The sequence below is a fragment of the Nomascus leucogenys genome, chromosome 25 (assembly GCF_006542625.1).
Source record: "Nomascus leucogenys isolate Asia chromosome 25, Asia_NLE_v1, whole genome shotgun sequence".
Classification (NCBI taxonomy): domain Eukaryota; kingdom Metazoa; phylum Chordata; class Mammalia; order Primates; family Hylobatidae; genus Nomascus; species Nomascus leucogenys.
In genome coordinates this window covers 7,290,123-7,312,785 of record NC_044405.1, presented here as the reverse complement: position 1 = coordinate 7,312,785, position 22,663 = coordinate 7,290,123, and the positions used below count along the sequence as shown (strand labels likewise).

The window sequence follows — 22,663 nt, the reverse complement described above, 5'->3', positions numbered from 1 at the left end:
AATTCTGGGCAGTAGGGCATGGATTTTATAAATTGAGAAGGCTTGAGAATGTTTATGGATAGAAGGGAAGGAAGCAGAAAATATATTACAAGTTTGAAAAAAAAAAAAAGGGTGGGGAAATTATAATTATGTGTCTTCTCTTTTCTTTCTTCCCTTTACTTTCTTCTTTAAGATATAATCTTATTTCCCCTAAAACAGTACTTTCTCAAAATCTAATCTTGCAATCTTCAACCTGCAGTTAACACTAGCATACTTTAATTTCAAATTTTCTATATGCAAACCAAACACATTCCTCTAACATCAAAATTTGCTCACTATTCACTATCCCATTTTTAGTCACCATCAATCAATTTCCAAGCATTGCCAATATAAACTATTTGTATGCATTTTTTTATTTTTAAATACATGCACTCATTAATTTTAATCCAATATATTTCATCTGCCATATTTTTTCTCACTTTTGCTTCTTTAATCTCTTTTCCCTCTAATGTATTTCTCAGACTACTGCATGCATATATTTCTAAAACTATGTTTAATTTCACTCTTCTGCTCAAAAATCTCCAAAATGGATTTAATTTGTCCCTTACCATACAAATTATAATTGGAAGGAAACTTGCCTTTCCAAGTTTATTTGCTATTACTCATTTCCAATGCTTCTGCAGCTATCATCACCTAGGATTCATTCTCTCTCCTCTCCCCAGCTGACTCACACTTGCCCACCATTGTGCATTTGCCCAAACTGTTTTGTCTGTTCTAATCTCCTTTTTCTATACAACCCCTCATGGCTTCCTACTTTCTGTCTTCAAAGAGAACATAAAATATTATGAACTTTACAAAACAGTGTGTGATAGACCCATCTATGGTATCAATAAATACATCAATATCTTTGATCAGTAGGAATTTCCGTTAAGCAAATAAAACTTACTTTGTTGATCATTCTATTTGGTTCTCTAACTTATTTAAATATAAATTTCTGGAAGTGAGGGTTCATTCATCAAACTTTATTTCTCCCAAACTAATAATATATGAATGAATGGCAGAATAATTGACACTTACCAAGAGCTTATTGTGTGCTAGTTATAGAACACTGACTGTATTAACAACATATAATTTTGGAATGACTTCATTTAAGGATATCAGAGAATCTAAGAAATGTGTGTGAATTACTACTTAATGCCTACCACTGACCTTAGGAGTACATTTGCTTTTCTAAGGAAGGGTTTATAAAAAAGAACTTGAAAGATATAGAAACTTTAAAAGTCAAATACAGTTCTGAAAACTGTTTATACTGATTTGTTGATGTATGTGAAAAATAACATTAATTCATTTTAATAAAATAAAATTGAACATGAAATTAGTTCATTTATATTAAACATCTGGTTAATTTTTCATTCAGTACAAATTACCAATGCACATATTAATTAAGCCACATTATTCACGGACATTTTGGTGAATGGGCACAATGATATATTTCATTGCTATGTATGTTTAATATATATAAAGAAAATATAATTCTCTACTTCACTATATTTCCCGAAGACCAGATTTGCTCTAATTGATGTATACATATATATTAAAACATTGGCATATTAGTAAATCCTACATAACTAAAATTTGAGGTTGTGCCTTAATCATTGCCCTAGTGGCTGATTTTTGACCCAAATCAATATAATGTAGGTGATGAGTTTATCACCTACGGCAGTCAGAAGAAAACCAAATTGTTTCCTAATGTCAAAAAGTTATGTTTGGAGAAAATTGGACAAGAATGAAACATCTGATACCTATCCATAAATATCATCATAAATTTCTTACTTAAGGTAAGGAAAAGTTTTAAACCCAAGGACTCAAAAGTAAATGCATGATGAATATATGTTCTCCGTGAATAATACCCAAAGAAGTGCATGAAATAACAATCTTAAAAGTAGAGTTAGATAAATTAAAAATTATGTACTATACTCATAAATATTTATTAACTATATGTATTTTGCAAATCCCTCTTCTAAATACGATCATACTCAAAAATAGCAAGAAATACTTTCTAATATCAAAGGGCTTAAGATGTATTTGGGAGGACTATGGGGTATATAAAATTATGAAAAATAAACTAAGATGGGGTGTATCAAGTTTGCCCATTATAAAATTTATGATCAAGAAGACTTTATAGAGGACAATAAAACATAAAAAGATAAAAAATGCCATAGATATTGTTATAAAAGGATAGAAAAGAATAAGGAGGACTTTCCACACTGGGTAAGGCTGAAGTGTTCAAGGAACATTTAGGAAATTAGTAGGTCAGTATATACAAGGTTCATCTCATCTAGAATATTGTTGAAGTATTAGAAATATAGTTTGGAAAAGTCTCAGGAGAATATCACAAACAACTGACTTGAATTTTTGTCCAAAATTACTTATAAATAAAAACATACGTGATAAAATTGGCATTTAGTAAAGACTGGTTGTGAGGTAAAATTACTGACAAATTGAATGAAGGAAGATAAAAACAAGAGGGTATGTTGTGGTAAATATACGAGTTGACCTGTGGCAAAGAATATGAAAAGGTAGAGAATAGATGTAACAAAAGATTCAAGGTACGTTACATCTGTGATCAGTTAAAGCATTAGTGATAAAGGAGAAAAGTCGAAAATGTTAAGATTTTCTACCTCTGTTGACACAAGGGTTATTGATATGACAAAGAATTTCACTATGAGTGTTTACCTACGAGAAAGGTAGGGAGACAGAATTTTGGATATTTCTCATAATCAGTTAATGGAGGGGAAAATTTATTTTTTTATTTATTTTTCTTTTTAAATTTATTTTTATTTTTATTTTTTTTATGACAGAGTCTCGTTCTGTTGCCCAGGCTGGAGTGCAGTGGTGCGATCTCGGCTCACTGCAAGCTCTGCCTCCCAGGTTCACACCATTCTCCTGCCTCAGCCTCCGGAGTAGCCGGGACTACAGGCGCCCGCCACCATGCCCGGCTAATTTTTTGTATTTTTAGTAGAGATGGGGTTTCACCGTGTTAGCCAGGATGGTCTCAATCTCCTGACCTCGTGATCCGCCCACCTCGGACTCCCAAAGTGCTGGGATTACAGGTGTGAGCCACCGCGCCCTGTCCAAATTTATCTTTTTAAATAAAGATTATTTCTCAAAATAAAACATAGGTAACATTATATCAAAGATAATCATTATCATAACAGAGATTAAATTAATATTTATAAGTAAGCATCCAGAGCAAACAGATATTCAAAAGAGATTTTTAAAATTTATAGTAATATAAATATAATGAATATATTAGCATTTCTAAGTTCCATCAGGGTACCAAGAGCCCTTTGCTATTTGATACAACATTTAGCAGTGGCATTTAAAATGAGTTTATCACCTACAGAGATTTAAAAACTGACAACTGAACCAGCCTTCTAACCATCTGACACAAAGCCTACTTTGGTTCACTTAGAATTTCATGAGACATGTGGAGATAACTTAAGACACTGATTATCTTGGGACAATGAGCTGCAACATTTTTCAACAAGCACTTTTTTATTTTTCTAGGCTTCCACATTAACAGTTAAAAGACTAAGATATTTATTTAGTAATTATAGAAAATCTCAGAGTATTACTCCTTAAAATGTTCTTATAAATTATTGATTATAGCAAACGAATACAATTTTCTCATTGAAACATTTTAAAATGTTATCTACTGTAAAAGAATTATTTACATTATTTATTCTCCCCTTGTTATTGGATTTTTATAACATTGCATTACAACAGCCTATGTGGGTTATTTGATTCTGAAAAATGCTACAATATTCAAACAATTTCAGAAATTTTGGATCACTTAGGAGAGAATTTCTCTAACGTCAAACATTTTAGGAACTCATGAATATTTTTTAAAAATTATTTTTATTGTTTCTTCTAATTGTAACAAGAAAATAAAGTTGAAGATTTTAGTGTAGTTCCTCTTTACCTGCATACCTCTTTATATCTGTACTCAAACCTCTTTGATCTTCTCATCCTAAATTAGGAAAATACATGTCCCCTGCTACTAGGTCATCTGAATCCTTCTAGGGCTAACTGATTAAACATTTTTTTTTTTTTTTTTTTTTTTTTTGAGACGGAGTTTCGCTCTTGTTGCCCAGGCTGGAGTGCAATCTCAGCTCACCGCAACCTCAGCTTCCTCGGTTCAAGCGATTCTCCTGCCTCACCTCCCAAGTAGCTGGGATTACAGTCGTGTGCCACCACGCCCAGCTAATTTTGTATTTTTAGTAGAGACAGGGTTTCTCCATGTTGGTCATGCTGGTCTCAAACTCCCACCTCAGGTGATCTGCCTGCCTCAGCCTCCCAAAGTGCTGGGATTACAGGCATGAGCCAATGCACCTGGCCTAAACTTCTTAGTGATTCTTTTTCTATAGCACTTTTCCTGTCAAGCTATGCACACTCTTTAATAAGTTTCATCCTAAACAAGAAATAATAATAAATTTAAAACCAAAAGAGAAAATAAAACAAAATAACCAAATAATATTTAAAAAAATCTCCCTAACCCTCTCTCAAATTAATACGGTATATTCTACTTGTCATTACATTGTTTTAAAAAATGAACTTTCTAGTACCCATTCTTTCTTTATTTTTTATTCTGTCCTCTCCATTCTACTAATAAGTTTAGTGTTCTTAAAATAAACCATAATCTTCTCATTTTCAAACCCAATAATAGTTTTCAGTTTTCATTTTTATTTGACTTAAGAATGAGATACTGCCAACTACTTTGTTCTTTAACCGTCCTGTTTCCTGACACCTTCATATTTATAGTTTGCTCACTTTCCCGACTATTCTTATATTAGTAAGTATAGTATATAGTAGTATATAGTATCTCTTCTACCATGTATTCCTTAAGTATTTGTTTCTTAGCAATAAATATTTTCTTCTCTTGGTGTTCTATCTATCTTCCTGTACTACAAACATATATGATATTTACTATGCATACCCACAATAACTAATTTATTTCTCAAACATTTCCATAAAGTAGATACTACTATAAAGTAGATATTTCATTCCTATTTTAGAGATGAGAAGGCTGAGGCAAAGGATTGTGTCATTGCTACTGGCCACTCAGCAAATATACGGTGAAACCAGATTTGAATCCAGCCATTTGTTTGGTCCTTCTCAAGCACTTGAGACTCAGCTTCTATATGAGCACCATCTCCTTATCCCTTTATTCCCTTTTCTGTATTTTAATTACAGATTGTGTGTGTGTGTGTATGTGTGTGAATGCATGTCCCTAGTGTGTGTGTGTGTGTGTGTGTGTGTGTGTGTGTGTGTGTGTGAATGCATATCCCTATTATCATTTTGGAGTCTGGAAACATATTTGCTAATACATTAAATACCGTATTACTTTGAAAAATTTACATGTCTCAAATTTGGCATATCAAAACTCAAGAGCATTCTCTTTCTGTCTTACCTTACTCCGTAATCCTCATCTGCAGTGATGTAATTGTTATCCACTGAGCCTATTTGCCAGATAACTGAGAAATGTATAAGATTATATCTCCTTTTCTCAAATATAAATACTCAAAATATCCAACTCATTCTTTTTTTAAATGTCCCTTAAATATGTCTCTCTTCATTCTTGCTTAGTTTTAGTCTCCCCATTGCTAGGCTGGTCTAGTGAATATTCTGCAAAATTGAGTCAGGTCAGGCATTGAATTTATCAGAAACATCTGAGGAAGTGTGTGTGTGTGTGTGTGTGTGTGTGTGCATGTTTTTTTCTGGTATATGTGTGTAGTTTTTAAATTTAGTTTTGGTCTCATCCCTGGAAATTCTGATTCAGTATATTTGGTGTAGGGCCAAGGAGTCTCATATTTAAGTAATTAACTTCCAGATGCTAACCATTGCTACTCAGTAAGTGGTTACCAGTCCAATACTAGTGACCTCAATTAGGAGCTGCTTTATAGTACAGATCTCAGGTGCCATTTCAGAGTAATCACAATGTATGATTTAAGTTGATTTCAGCACACATTAAAATGTGATCAGCATTGATTTGGACTATGGCAGTCTAATATGTCTACAATCTCTAGAACAAATATACTTCCCACTGTATATAAATAAAATCCAAACTCCTTCACACTTTACCATTTAAGCTTTTTAACAATCTGGACATCACCTGACCTTACTAGAACTTATTTCTTTTTTTTTAATTATACTTTAAGTTCTAGGGTACATGTGCACAACATGCAGGTTTGTTACATATGTATACATGCACCATGTTGGTGTGCTGCACCCATTAACTCGTCATTTATATTAGGTATATCTCCTAATGCTGTCCCTCCCCACTCCCCCCACCCCATGACAGGTCCCGGTGTGTGATGTTCCCCTTCCTGTGTCCAAGTGTTCTCAATGACTAGAACTTATTTCTAACCAAATCAAAATAACACAAACAAAAAATAGTAAACTATCAGGAAATTTTGCTAAAGGCCCTACTTTTTTATTACTCTATTTCTTTTCACATTTTGTTCCTTATTTATTAGAAATCTTTCCTTTTTCTCAACTATGAATATTCCTATCAGTTATACATGAGTACTCCAAATAGCCACATTGTCTTCTAAATAGTACTCCAAATAGCCTTTCATTGTCTTCTAAAATTCTGTAATACTTTTTCTTAGAGCATATAACACACTGCACAGAAATAGCTTGATAAGCATTACATAATTTTAATATGCAGAAAAAAAGAAAATTTAAAGGCATGATATTATCCTATACAAAATAATTTAGTGCTATTTAAGTTAAAATTAATCTAAAACTGAAAAAGGCTGTTTGTTTTTAGTTTCTGTACTATTCTCTAGGAGCACTTAACACATATGAAATTTTATTGACACATTTGTCTCTCCACTGGATGATACGCTCTTGGAAAATGGTGACAATGTCTTGCCTTATTAATCTTAGTCTATAAACCCAGCACAGGTCTGGAAGAAAATACATGCTAAAATATTTGTGCATAAATGAATATGTACTTTAGCAAAAATAAAACAAAAATTAAATACATTCTTTTTAGATTTTTGTTGAGTTTAAAAGTTGAATCCAATAAAAAGCAATTTTGGATCTATTTCATTCTCAGTAGACTTGTTTTATTCAGTAGCATGTGTGTGTTTTTCATTTCAAACATACACATGTCACATGTGAACACAAAATGTACAAAAATGTCATCTAAATAATCAGTACTGAAAAATTAATTGATGTCCAAAAGAGGTCAATTGAATAAAAAGGAAAAATAAGGTTCAAATAAAAAAAAGGAACTAAAAGAGAAGATGAGAATATCTGTTTTAAAAAGTGCAGAGATGATGAACTAGGGAAGGCCATGATGGTCAGGCAATGTATTATATAATCATTACAAGCCCATCAGACATCAAGCCACAGAACTGAAAAAAAAAAATCAAATATGTTTTGAAAATCTCCCAAATGTCAAGCATGTAGAAACCTGGGCTCACCAAAAAATTAAAGTGAAATACATCATACTAAAAAGCAAATATTTATGAAATGAGGCTTATGCTACTTTGAATATGCTTTTGTTTTGAAAATGGAGAGAAATGATTATTTTCCTAAAATGCATTGTATGAATTAAATAGCATGCAATACATTTAAGAAGTAAATATAGAAGTCACAACTCCAAACATAATTAAATAAACATTATTGCATAGAAATACCTAGCAATTAGTTTATTAGTAAAAGTAAAATCATTACGTTAATATTCAAAAACCAGTAAGCAATATGACCACCTGTCTCATATTTTTGTTTTAAAGTAAATCCTTTTTTGTCTTATATCATTTAATATAAATAAAAGTAGGAAATATATCTTAGTGCCAATTAGGCTAGGGAATGTTGTCCGAGCCATGAGTCAACCAATCTGTGGTTATGTGGTAATTAGGCCCTGAGTACATTATGAGACCAGGAACAGGTCACTCATCACTTACTTTGAGAGTGACATTTAATTAAAACTAAAATATCTTGAAGAGTCAGCTAATCGCAAATTCTACATCCAATCCAAGTTTATTTCAACAGGCAACACTTAGACATGTAAGTTATTAGCTGCCTTGATGAAGCCAACATAGAACATAGTGTAAGACTTTTTTATCACCACTAATATTATGCAGTACTAAATTAAATTATATGAGGGTTTGCACTGTGCCTAATACCTAGGTCTCCAGATGCTTATGTAAGTGCTTTATCTTCCCCAATGTGGGTAGTCTCTCTCCAGATTAAGGTTGGCATAAACCTTGTGTATAAGCCTGACAAATCAGAAATCAAACATATCTGTCACATAAAGGTTCAGTCAGAAGGTTTTGCCTTCCTTTCTTTCGTGAATTATATGATACTACTGGACAATCAACACTTACATTGCCTAATAGTAAACTTTAATGTACATTGTCAGAAAATGTGAAACTTATCAGAGTACTGCAAATGCTACTACAAAATACTGTAGAAAAAAAAGGAAAACACCCTCTTCCACATTAGAAAAATAATGGTTTAATTAGAGGCACTAAAATGAGAGACTTATGAAAGATGTTATCATTAACGTGAGAACATACTAATTTCTTTTATTCAGTGTCAATCATAAAATTACTGTAACATGAACTTTATATTACAGATTCCAAAATATTTCTAAAGGCATACCCTTCTTTAAAATAAACAATTTAGAAAGAATATTACAAGGTATGTGTAGGTTTTCAGTAGCACATGGTAACAGTGATTACCCAAATAAAATCGACATCTATAATCAAAGAAATATCTAACAATTTACTCATTACTTAATTGGTTCATTCAAAAGCCGTGCATGGACTCACTGAGGAGATGTGTTTGAACTGCTGATGAAGTTTGCTGTGATGTAGCCATAGGAAAAATATTTCACCAGGCTGAAAAACTCCCACTTTCCATAAAATCAACCATTTAAATGTTTTAAGTAGTAAACAGCAATTCTGTTTCTCAGGCCTCCAATCAGTTGTAGGAGCTCTTTATATTATACCCAGGGACATTTATGTTTAGTACCAAGATTAAGTATTATACAAAGAAAACACAGTTTACAAAGAATGTACTCCAAAGTATTCATAAAGATAGGGAAAGGACGACAGATAAATTTTAAAATGGCAAATAAATTGGAGTGGCTAAATACAGAAACAATCTTTTGTTTACGTTTTTTCAGTGAAAGTATTTCAGGCATCGCAGAATCTTGGATGATTCTAGCCTGAAGATGTCTCCAGGATCTCTCGTCTAATAATCTCAGGTTACATGTGGGGACAGGGTTCAGGTTTATCTGTTTCTGAAGGATCCATAGTTAGATTAGTCAGATTTAAGTGCACCTGTGCTTGGACTGTAACTCCTAGCCTGAATCAACTTTCGATTTCCAAAATACTTGGTGCTATTTTGTTGATGCTGCTAAAGAATTTAAGTGAAGGGGCAAATTCGGTACCTTCTCAGAATGAAGAAAAAGCTAAGCTTGGGGGATTCTTTCCAGGTTGGAGGAGGCCACAAACAGTCCATCCCTTCTGTGAAGCAAAGTGAATCAGAAGAGAGATAAGAATTATGGGGATATCAGATATATTCTTGTGTACAATGGCTTCCCAATTTGAGATAAAATAACAGTGAGAGGTTTTCCACATATTGAGAGAAAGGCTGATATAATGAAATTGGAGCTCACAATTTTGTGGGGCTATGTGTGTGTGTGAATGTGAATGCATGTGTTTGAGAGAGAAAAAACAGCGTGAGGCGATTCCCAAGACGGTGATCCTGCATCAATCTTAAACACTGCGAGGAAGCAAAGAAAACAATTCACTACGGCACAGTAAGTTCAAAAGAGAAGCAGTGTCATGTTGTTGGGTAATTCTTGGCTCCAGTGTGGTGTGGGAAGGTGCAATGTCCCGAAACCCAAACATACTCCATGCAGCACAATGTAGCTTCAGTCATTAGACTTGCTGTGAGAAATTCCTCGGTGAGAGATAAGTGACTGACCTTGGGGTGCACAGCAGCCACGAGGGGGATGGAACATGGAGTTGAACTCCGAAAAATCCTCAGCACCAGAAAAACTGAGATGGTGCTGTGGCAGTATGAGGAGGCCCCTTGACTCAGACCGAGTCATGCGTGCAAACCACATATTCACCAGGAATTTCTCTAAATAAGCAGTTCAAAGAGTCAGAAATTCACAAAAGCCAAAAATACTGCAGCTGAACCAATGAGCGGAATATGAGCATGTATGTAAGGGTCCCACCAGTAGCCACAGCCGTATATAAGCACATTTTCCCTCCTCATGAGATACACAGATGATATCTCAGGAAGGTATATTAAACCAAGAGTCTATCTATGAGATATCCAATTAACTGTATAAACTGCAAGAAACAAACTTTCTGTCTTTAGGACTTTCTTACATAAAACTGTGAATATATTACTAGCTCCATTATATTTCTAAGAATTAGTATAAAGGATTTAAATCAGTGTTTGACACATAGTAAATAATCAATAAATGGTAAATGCTGTAATAATAACTCTTCCTCTTAACTCTAGAAGAGCTCACAAAGACAAATGTATGTAATTTTTGTTTGTTTCACACAAGAAAATTGCTCCATATTTGTATACCACTGAGTGGAGACTGCCAATCAAAATTGTATCTACAATTTTTTTCTTCCAAATGAACTGTGAAAATCTTTACACAATCCAAATTTAAATGGAAATTACTTAAACAAAATTAGTTTTCCTACATTTGATGATGTTGACTAACATGCTTAAGATTTCCAGCCCAGGTAAGGTTGTACAACAAGCTGTAGAAGTTATATGCAAATAATACTCAAATGTTCAAATACTCTATTACCCTGGTGAGGAATAGGAAACGCAGTGCAAAATTTAAAGTTTTATTCTTATAAAGCAAAATGAAAGCAGTCTATTTCCTTAGTAAATATTTCAAGAACATTGTGTACTAAACAATGCTTATCATAATGTAATAAGTATGCTTGGAGTCACCAAGTTTCTCAATCAATGCTAAGAAAAATTGTAATAGTATCAAGAGTGCTTTATTTATGTCTAACTAGTATGATAATAAACATAATTAAATATTAAAGTGTGCAGTATGCTTCAAATTCGGTCACATGGAAGTATGACTCTTTTCCCAACTGCTTCCCCTGGTGAGTTGCTATTTACACATCAGATATCTCCTTGGTGGCAGAAGGGAGAGGATTAGGAAAAATAACTAATGGGTACCTAGGCTTAATACCCGGGTGATGAAATAATCTGTACAACGAACTCCTACGACACAAGTTTACCTATGCAACAAACCTGCATATATCTCTCTCTGTGTGTGCTTCCACAGCTCATTTGTAGCATAATTATTATTACTTTTTATTATACTTTAAGTTCTAGGGTACATGTGCACAATGTGCAGGTTTGTTGCATATGTATACGTGTGCCATGTTGGTGTGCTGCACCCATTAACTCGTCATTTACATTAGGTATATCTCCTAATGCTATCCTTCCCCCCCTGCCCCCTCCCCATGACAGGCCCCGGTGTGTGATGTTCCCCCTCCTGTGTCCAAGTGTTCTCATTGTTCAATTCCCACCTATGAGTCAGAACATGCGGTGTTTGGTTTTTTGTCCCTGCGATAGTTTGCTGAGAATGACGGTTTCCAGCTTCATCCATGTCCCTACAAAGGACATGAACTCATCATTTTTTATGGCTGCATAGTATTCTATGGTGTATATGTGCCACATTTTCTTAATCCAGTCTGTCATTGATGGACATTTGGGTTGGTTCCAAGTCTTTGCTATTGTGAATAGTGCCTCATAATTATTTGTTTATATGGCCATATCTCTAATTAGAATGCAATTTTTGCTGAGAAAAGACAATGTCTTACTGAATTTATTAAACCTCATGGTCATTCTGAGAGGCTGGAACATTGCAGACATCTATAATGTTACTTAAATAATTTAGGAATACAGTAGTTGAATTAGTTGAATGAGTAAAAAAACAGTATGTTTAAGTCTAAATTTCCCAAATAAAAAGATGCAACTCTACTCCCCACTGTCATCCCCAGAAAAGGAAAGTAAATTATTTTACTCATATTTTTGGAAGGATTTTAAAAATCAAACCATTTTATTTAAATATCAGATAGAAGGAAGCAAAAACATTTGAATATATTCTAATCGATTGATTCTAAAGAAAGGTGACTATTACTGTATCAGTGAGTTCTATGATAAGCTTCAAAATCAAAATAACACCCTCACTTATTCATTAATATTTTTCATTCAATCACTACATCTGATAACAGAGCTGGTTGTATGAATAATAAAACAATCTTTTATACTTTAATTTTTTATTATAGATTCAGGGGTACATGTGCAGGTATGTTACCTGAGTAATTGAGTAATGCTGAGGTTTGGGCTTCTACTGAGCCCATCACCCAAATGGTGAACACAGTCAGTAGTACTCAATAGGCCATTATTCAACACATTCCCCCGCTCCTTTTTCCCCATTTTGAAATCCCCAATGTCCACCTATATATCCCTCTGTATCCATTGCTTAGCTCCCACTTATAAGTGAGAATATGTGGCATTTGATTTTCTGTTTCTGAGTTATTTCACATAGGATAATGGCCTCTAGCTCCATGTTACTGTGAAGGACATGACTGCATTCTTTTTAATGTCTGTGTAGTATTCCACTATATATATATATATATATATATATATATGTGTGTGTTTATATATGTATGTATATATATACACAGACACGTGTGTGTATGTGTATATATACACATAAATAATATATATGTGTATATATACACACACATACATATATTCCACTATGCACACACACACACGCACACACACATACACATATATATGTATGTGTGTGTATATATACACATATATATGTGTATGTGTGTGTGCGTGTGTGTGTATATAAAGTGGAATATATATATGCATGTGTGTGTATATATAGTGGAATATATATATGTATATATACACATACTTATGCCAAAGATCATAATAAAATGACATATATATATACACACACACATACATACACATCACATTTCATTTACATAATCCATCATTGATTGACACTTAGGTTGATTCAATAACTTTTCTATTGTGAATAGTGCTATTATAAACGTATAAGTCCAGGTGTCATTTTGAAAAAGTGATTTATTTTCCTTTGCGTAGGTACTGAGTAATGGAATTGCTAGGTCAAATGGTAATTCTATTTTTAGCTCTTTGTGAAATCTCCAGACTGTTTTCCACTGGGGTTGAACTAATTTACATTCCCACTGATGATGTATAAGCGTTTCCTTTTCATCTCAGCCTCACCAACATCTGTTACTTTTTGACTTTTTAATAATAGCCATTCTGGCTGGTGTCAAATGTTATTGCATTGTGGTTTTAATTTGCATTTCTCTGATGATTACTGATGTTTAGCATTTATTCATATCTTTGTTGGCCACTTGTATGTTTTCTTTTAAGAGGTATTTATTCATTTCCTTTGCCCAGTTTTTAACAGGGTTATTTGTTCATTTCTTGTTGATTTGTTTAAGTTCCCTATAGATTCCAGATATCAATCCTTTGTCAGAGGCATAGTTTGCAAATATTTTCTCCCAATTTTGTAAGTTGTCTGTGGGTTTTGTTGATGGTTTCTTTTGCTGTGCAGATCTTTAGCTTACTTAAATCCGATTTGTCTATTTTTGGTTTTGTTGCGTTTGCTTTATGATCTTCATCATAAATTCTTTGCCTAGGCTAATGTCCCAAAGGACATTTCTTCTAGGATTTTTATGTTTTTGGATTTTATATTTAAGTCCTTAATCCATCTTGAGCTACTTTTTGTACACGGTTCGAATTAGGAGTCCAGTTTAATTCTGCATACATTTAGCCTGTTTAGTCAGCATCATTTATTGAATAGGTGTCCTTTCCCCATTATTTATTTTTGTCAACTTTGTCAAAGATCAGTTGATTGTAGGTGTGTGGCTATATTTCTGCATTGTCTATTCTGTTCCACTGATCTATGTATCTATTTTTGAACCAGTACTATGCTGTTTTGGTTATATATTCTTGTGGTATAGTTTGAAATGAGGCAATGTGATGCCTTTGGCTTTGTTGTTTTTGCTTAGGATTGCTTTGGGTATTTGGCTCTTTTGTGGTCCATTATGAATTTTAGAATTTTTTTTAAATTTTTGAACAATGTAGGTGGTAATTTTATAGGAATTTCACTGAATTTGTAGATTACTTTGGAAAGTATAGTTATTTTAACAATATTGATTTTTCCTATCCATGAACATGGGATGTTTTTCTATTTCTTTGTATTATCTACAATTTCTTTGATCAGTGTTTTCTAGTTCACCTTGTAGAGATCTTTCATCTCCTTAGCTAAATGTATTCCTAGGTATTTTATTTTTTTTGTGGCAGTTGTAAATAAAATTGAGCTCTTGATTTGATTCTCTGCTTGAGCATTGTTGGCATATACAATGCAACTGTTTTTTGCACGTTGATTTTGTACCATGAAACTTTACTGAAGTCATTGATCAGGTCTGGAAGTCCACTGGAGGAATCATTAGTGTTTTCTAGGTATAGGATCATGTTGTCAGAGAAGAGGGATAATTTGATAATATGGTTTGGCCCTGTCCCCACCCAGATCTCATCTTGAATTCCCACATGTTGTTGTGGGAGGGACTTGGTGGGAGGTCATTGAATCATGGGGACAGGTCTTTCCCATGCTGTTCTCATGATAGTGAATAGGTTTCGTGACGGCAGATGATTTTAAAAAGGGGAGTTTCTCTGCACAAGCTCTCTTCTCTCTCTGCCTCCATGTGAGACTTGCCCTTCACCTTCTGCCATGATTGTGAGGCCTCCCCAGCCACATGGAACTGTGCGTCCATTAAATCTCTTTACTTTGTTAATTGCCCAGTTTCAGGTATGTCTTTACCAGCAGTGTGAAAATGGACTAATACATTTGACTTCCTCTCTTCCTATTTGCAAGACATCTTTTTTTTTTTTTTTTTTTGACTGATTGTTCTGGCTAGGTCTTCCACTACTTTATTGAATAGGAGTGGTGAGAGAGGATATTCTGTTCCTGAACCAGTTCTTAAGGGAAATACTTTCAACTTTTGCTCATTCAGTATGATGTTGGCCATTGGTTAGTCAAATATAGCTCTTATTATTTTGAGATGTACTCTTTTGATATTTTTTGCAAGTATTTTGTTGAATATTTTTGCATCTATGTTCATCAAGGATATTAGCCTGTAGTTTTCTCTTTGGTATGTGTGTGTATTCTTGTCAGATTTTGGTATCAGGGTAATACTGGTTTAATAGAATGAGTTAGGAAGAAACACCTTCTCCTTGATTTTTAGAAACATATTCAATAAGATTAGTACTATCTCTGCTTTGTACATCTGGTAGAATGTGGCTGTGAATCTGTCTGGTCCTGGGCTTCTTGTGGTTGGTGGATTATTTATTACTGATTCAAGTTTGTAACTTGTTATTGTTCTGTTCAGAGTTTCTATTTCTTCCTGGTTCATTCTTGGAAGGTTGTGTGTTTCCAGATTGGCAGTCAGCAGGTTGTTGCAGGGGTGAAGGAAGCAGAGAAGCTCCCCCACTTACCCTTTCTGTGGGGCTGTGATTACCTCAGGAGTCAATCTCTACCAGACTCTCTCTGCTTTTGTTTTTTTCACCCCAGCTAGTTCCCATGGGCACTCTGAAAATTCCTGGCTCTTTTCCCTTAGTTTTCCATTAGGAAAATGTCCATTCATCACTTTGATCTCTATTCTGAGCAGAACTGGCATCTGATGTTCCTAGTCAGCCATCTTGAAAATCCCCTCAATATTTTATTACTTAACCTAGAACTTTAGCAGATGTGAAGACAGTATTACTAGTGCATATTAAATACCTATACTTTAAAGTAGAAAATTCACAGCAAAAAAATACACATTCTGTGACTCACAGGTAATGTTCTACTTTTTCTACCCAAGTTGTTGTTCGAGATAATGAAATGTGTGTCAATCTGTCCTGAACTTGTGCTTTTAAACTTCATCAATCAGTCCCTTTACTCACAAGTTCAAGGCATTAGGAAACTAAATAGAAATAAAAACCAAGAACAAGAATATGATGCATTTATCTAAGATTCCCCCAATAACTGCAAGCCTACATATGTGGGTCTCACTTCTTCACCATACGTGTGTGAGTGGACCAATCACATGACAATCAACATTGTCGGCCGGGTGCGGTGGCTTATGCCTGTGATCCCAGCACTTTGGGAGCCCGACGCGGGCGGATCATGAGGTCAGGAATTTGAGACCAGCCTGGTCAACATGGTGAAACCCTGCCTCTACTAAAAATACAAAAAGTAGCCAGGCATAGTGGCAGGCGCCTGGAACCCCAGCTACTCAGGAGGTTTAGGCAGGAGAATTGCTTGAACCTGGGAGACGGAGGTTGCAGTGAGCAGAGACTGCGCCATTGGACTCAGAGCAAGACTCTGTCTCAAAAGAGAGAGAGGAAAAAATAAAAAAAAGAATCAACATTGCATGATCTTTCTTGTACATCATAGTTTCCACATTCTTGATTTTTATTTTTTGTACTGTCTAATCTAGCAAAACCTTTGAAGACATTGTTAAATTGTTTGGGTTCTTACTGTCTCAGATGGTAAAACAACATGCTCTAATTATTACCAAGAAGACTCCACAGGACATTTTATCTGCCGTCAAGGGTTCCTGAAGCTTTTGTCTTCCATTCAGAATGGGGGATAAAATCATGTAAACAGTTTATTTCATTCTTTGCTTAACTGATGGAAAAGAGTGCTTGGCTGTCAATTCTATGATTACTTCAGTGACCAGCCTTTGTTCAGAACCTCCAGATAAATTTGGTTGTATTCCAATTCAATCCATCTCTTCATGTTACTGTCAAAGAGTTTACAGTTTATAGCAATCTCAGACAACTGGTTTCTTCTTTATGACTTGTTTATCAAAAAGACTGAAATAGTACAAAGATCTCCTCCTACATTCTGAAAGCCCATAACAATGCTTCCTAGAACTGGACATCCTACATCACTGCAGAGATCCACTGTACTTTAGCAGCTTGATTAAAAAGATGAATTGCTGCAGGTTCAATTCAGAAAATCAAAGGGAGGAACTCAATTATCTCATCAGAGACGCCTCTGCAATCTTTGCAAAGATCAGAAGACCCTTCCTATTCTAGAGTTACTGAGTACACTCCATTTGAGGTCATTACATTTTAGGTAACGTTTTATGAAACTGGACTTCCAGCGTATGTGAAACTTCCTCTGGATGATGATCACAGGAGGTTCCAACACACAGAAATGACTCGCCTTCTCTTAGAAGTCCATTAACAGAATAGTAGTTGAATGTTTATACTTACAAACTATAACATATGTAAAATACATTGTAAAGGGTTCTTTTAATTGGCCTTATGTGAGTCTCTGATCTCAGTTTTTGGATTCATGACACTCCTTAAAAAAGGCATATGATTGTAGAGGTGGAGCTTTACATCATCAACAAATAAGAGGGACTTTCACAGAATCTGAGTGTGGAAGACTTATAATCAATGGTGTGTAATATTGTTCACTGCATTTGCAAGAAGATATGAACTGTCCATCATCAAACCTTATACCATCCAGCTAAAATAATAAACGTCTACAGGCAATGAACAGGAGTAGCCTGGTCCCCAGTAGTATCTATACTAGGCTAATAATTAGAAATATTCCTATTATCATCATTATTATTATTTGAGACATAGTTTTTTGCTCTTGTTGCCCAGGCTGGAGTGCAATGGTGTGATCTTGGCTCACTGCAACCTCCGCCTCCCGGGTTCAAGTGATTCTCCTGCCTCAGCCTCCCTAGTTGCTGGGATTATAGGCGCCCACCACCACGCCCAGCTAATTTTTGTTATTTTTAGTAGAGATGGGGTTTTGCCATGTTGGCCAAGCTGGTCTCGAACTCCTGACCTCAGGTGATCCACCCACCTCGGCCTCCCAAAGTGCTGGGATTACAGGCGTGAGCCACTGTGCCCGGCCAGAAATATTATTTTTTATGTCTCCATTCTAATCTACCTAACCCAGTATATAACACATTATTGAAATTTGGCTCTAAACATGGGCCTAGGCAGGGCCATGGACTTACACTAAGGAGGAAGTTACTACCATAATTCTCTATGTTGTTGGTCATAATCAGAGATTATGTTGAGGTCACAGTCAAGCTTCACCAAGGACAGAATGAAGCTGTATTCTGAGGAAAGAGCCAATTTCCAAGGGACTCTGGTGCCCTGAGACCCTTAGACCTACTCATCACAGCCTGGAGTAGATAAGGCACATCTCAGCCTATGCCAACTGAGTTGGGCCATGTTTATGTAACAAATATTTAGAGGAACTTAGGCAGTTAGGTTACCTTTGTCAAGACAAAAGATGGAAAACCCTGCCACTGTGAAATTTACATCCTAGTAGCTGGGAGACAAACAAAGATGAGAAGTAGATTATATATTAGGAATTGGTTAGTGTTATGAAATTAAGAAAACATACAGCATTCTTCAGAATAGTTTGAAAGATTTTTACAATCAAACACTTCCAAAAGGCTCCCATCACAGAAGCAGAAACACTATCAGCTGAAGGATACAGTATAATGACAGCAATGGATTACTTCCTCCTGGCAATGGTGCCAGAGAGATAGAAGTGAGCAGAGACAGCTTAGAGATTTCACAGAAGGTGAAGCCCTGCTTTATTAAACGGGCAGCCTTAGATCCTGGGAGGCAAAATCTTTAACAAAGTGCAACATGAGAAGCACATTTCAGTCTCTTCAATAAATAGAGCACAGCTCACAGAGATGTCTCTAAGCTACTCATACACTAAGGCCTCTTCCAGTGTACTCCAACATACTCGGGGATAACTCTGATCCAGTGCTAAGACCACAGACAGTCCTAAAAGACATAAAGGGCTACTACGATCCCAACCTTCGAAAAACCATGAGATCTCGACATTTAACCTGTGTCCTTCCCAAATTGTTAATAATATTCTGACAGCTTGCTATGTATTCTATCCAAGATATCATTTGGCACCCAAATCTGTTTTGATGCAAAAAATTATTGATAACTTTCAGTATTATATAAACATTATATATATATATACACACACACACAGATATATATATATATCTGTGTATATATACATGTATATATATATGTATATATATGTATGTTATGTGGGTACACACACACACACACACACCATCACCCAGTGGGTATATATTGTTAGAAATAGCACATGTAACATCTGCCTGTCTTCACAACTGTTGTGTCATAAACAACCTTGCCACAAATGGAGGGACTATAACCCTATCACTGAGGTGATCTTCTTATTCTAACACCCCTACACATACTTCATGCATATTTTTTCCTGCTTTAGAAGTATCCTGTTCCATTACAGCTCTTTACAACTAGAATGCACAAAGGAAAAGGTGAAATGAGCTGTACAATATCATAGGGCCAACTTCAGCCATTAGCATGGTAAGAAGATTATGGTCCAGATGACTTGCTATGGTCTAGACATTAAAGTTCACCTTTTTTTCAAAATAACGCTCCAGAAGAAGGAAGAAGAGGAAACTTGAGGAGAACAGTGTATCAATTGATCAGCATGCCATTTTCTGATCATCCACAAACACGACTTAACTAGCAGATTAAAATTCAAGGTATAAAGAACATCTTCTATTACAGGCAATTGACCTAGATTTCTGAGTCAGGGTTATGAGTGATTAAAAGCTCAAGTTTCAACATCAAACCTGAGTAGACAGGGTGGCATTGTGACTTAATAGCTGTGGTACTTCAGTCAAATTTCATGATTTTTCACAGTTTCAGATTCTTCACTTGCCAAGTGGCAGATGAGTAGCATTTATGTTATAAATTATGTCTAAGAAATAAAAGGAATAATACTCTAAATGTGCTAAGTGTGGCTTTTGATACTAAGCTGAGACAAAAATATAAATAAGACAAATGAAACTAAATAACATGAATATTTACTGCCTTGATTTTCAGTCTCCTGAGATCGAACCCTTGTTTTGGTACTTTATTTTCTGGTGTAAGTCTTTAGTTTGACAAATTGTTATATTCTCCTTTTTGATTCTTAAAATTGGGCATCCTCCACGGGTCTTAAATTTTATAATCCCTCTGCATTTTTAAAATTCCTGTATACTTGGATAAAATCAAGGATATTTCACTGAGGTCTGATGCCAAAAGCCTGAGCATATAAATCACTAGTAATTCTGTGTCTGAAATCTAGGCTCGTTACCTACTGGGCCTTAGAACTCAAGTGTTTAAGTGATTTCCCTGATATCCACAAGTTCATAGTGTAAGCATTTTAAGTTTGAATAATTTTCTAGTATAAAAACAAACCATTTCTAAATTTTGGTTAATTTTAGGCTAGTTCATCCAAATAATGTCTCAGTATATTTGGGCTGCTATAACAAATTACCAACAATTGTGTTGCTTATAAACAACAAACATTTATTTCTTACTGTTTCGAAGGCTGGCAAGTCAAAGATTCAGGTATTCCAGATTCTCACAGATTCTGGTGAGGTTTGTCTTCTGGTTCATTGATGGCGCCTTCTAGCTGTGTCCTCGCATTGTGGAAGGGGCAAGGCAGTTCTCTGAGGTCTCTTTAAAAGGGCACCAATTCTATTTATAAGGGCTCCAATGACCTAATCATCTCCCAAAGGCCCCACCACCTAAAACTATACTACTGGTAATAAAGTTTCAGCACATGAATTTGGAAAAGACAAACATTCAGACCATAATAAGTAGTGCTTACTGAGGAACTACCATGTAAAGGAGGAATTGTTCTAAATACTATTAAGAATTACCAAAATGAACCCACTTCCATTCAAATTGCTTAATGAATTTCGTAGGAAACCTGAGACATAACCATCCATGCTGATATTCAGGAAAGAATGTGAGAGAAGTGCATAAGCAAAGTGTGATAGTTGTAAAAAGAAGGGTAACAGTAATACTGGCAGAGAGTTGCAAAAGGACTTTAGAAGAAGCAGTTCAATGATGTCAGTTTCTAATTATTGAGAAATCAAGATCAGAGAAAAGGGAAGATGGAAAAGTAAAATAAAAAACACATGGAATGAGAAAAATCTACAGTTTTCCATTAGCTTTTAGTGCTGGGAGATTTGACAATCTGGAGTAAGATTATGATAATGCTTCGGATGTTCATTAAAAGAGACGATCATCAATATATTTGTGAGACACAAAATGTAAGGCTTGACTTGTCTGAGTGGTAAGATAGCAATGTCCCTGCAAGAACAGGAAGGAAGGAAATGAGGGGAGGGAGAGTAGACAGGAGAAAATAAAGAAAAATAACAGTTTTGGAGGTTGGACACGAGATGAATTCATTTTCACTTTATTTTGGCTACTGGTTTATCCGGCATAATTTCTCAAGTGTTTAAAAATGTAGTAGGAGTGTATGGGTGTGGAAATAGCTTCATTTGTTTAGCTGCTTGATGTAAAATTGCGTTACTGTTTATAGCATCGAGCAACTCTACATATGTCCCTCTTCTTTTGTTTCATTTTGATTTCAGTTTTGAAAATTTTCTTGCGTAGCTCTCAGGTGCTTTGGCATATTCTATAATCGATTGACTAGACTGTGTCTTATATAATGAAGGTGATTAGATTATATTGTATATATTATATGGGATATAATAATCAATTGATTATATTGTATATAATAAAGGAGAGTATATATCTTATATATTGTATCATGTAATTTTATATAATAAAGATTATATTTTAAGGGCATATTTGGATAGCTTATAAGGCAAATAAAGTTTGATTCAGGGATACAGAGAGTTATCTTGTTAAGAATAATTCTAATTTACACTCCCATCAAGAGTGTAAAAGCGTTCCTATTTCTCCACAGACTCACCAGCATCTATCGTTTCCTTACATTTTAATGATCACCATTCTGACTGGCATGAGATGGTATCTCATTGTGGTTTTGATTTGCATTCTCTAATAACCAGTAATGTTAAGCTTTCTTTCATGTTTGTTGGCCACATAATGTCTTCTTTTGAAAAGTGTCTGTTCATATCCTTTGAACCCCAAACCGTAAAAACCTTAGAAGAAAACTTAGGCGATACCATTCAGGACATAGGCACAGGCAATGACTTCATGATTAAAACACCAAAAGCAATTGCAGCAAAAGCCAAAATTGACAAACAGGATCTAATTTAACTAAAGAGCTTCTGCACAGCATAAGAAACGAGCATCAGAGTAAACAGGCAACCTACAGAATGGGAGAACATTTTTGCAATCTACCCATCTGACAAAGGTCTAAAATCTGGAATCTAAAAGAAACTTAAATAAATTTACAAGAAAAAAAAAAATCAAAAAGTGGGCAAAGGATATTCAACGATTGTAGAAGAGAGCATGGTGATTCCTCAAGGATCTAGAACAAGTAATACCACTTGACCCTGCCATCCCATTACTGGGTATATTCCCAAAGGCACACATATGTTTATTGCAGCACTATTCACAATAACAAAGTCTTGGAACCAACTCAAATGCCCATCAATGATAGACTGGATACATAAAATGTGGCACATATACACCATGGAATACTATGCAGCCATAAAAAACAATAAGACCATGTCCTTTG

The 22,663-nt window shown here is 34.9% G+C and overlaps 1 protein-coding gene across 5 annotated transcripts in view; it reads right to left on the bottom strand.

Moving 5' to 3' along the window:
* NCAM2 (neural cell adhesion molecule 2) overlaps window positions 1–22,663 on the bottom strand; it is a 562,762-nt gene that overhangs the window by 266,529 nt on the left and 273,570 nt on the right. The window contains exon 1 of one of the 5 annotated variants that reach the window (XM_030806257.1): window positions 9,452–9,466. The exons of the other annotated variants lie outside the window; for them this stretch is intronic. The gene's annotated coding sequence lies outside the window, so the exon portion shown is untranslated. Of the gene's footprint in view, window positions 1–9,451; window positions 9,467–22,663 lie in introns of those variants that run through there. 5 annotated transcript variants of the gene reach the window in all.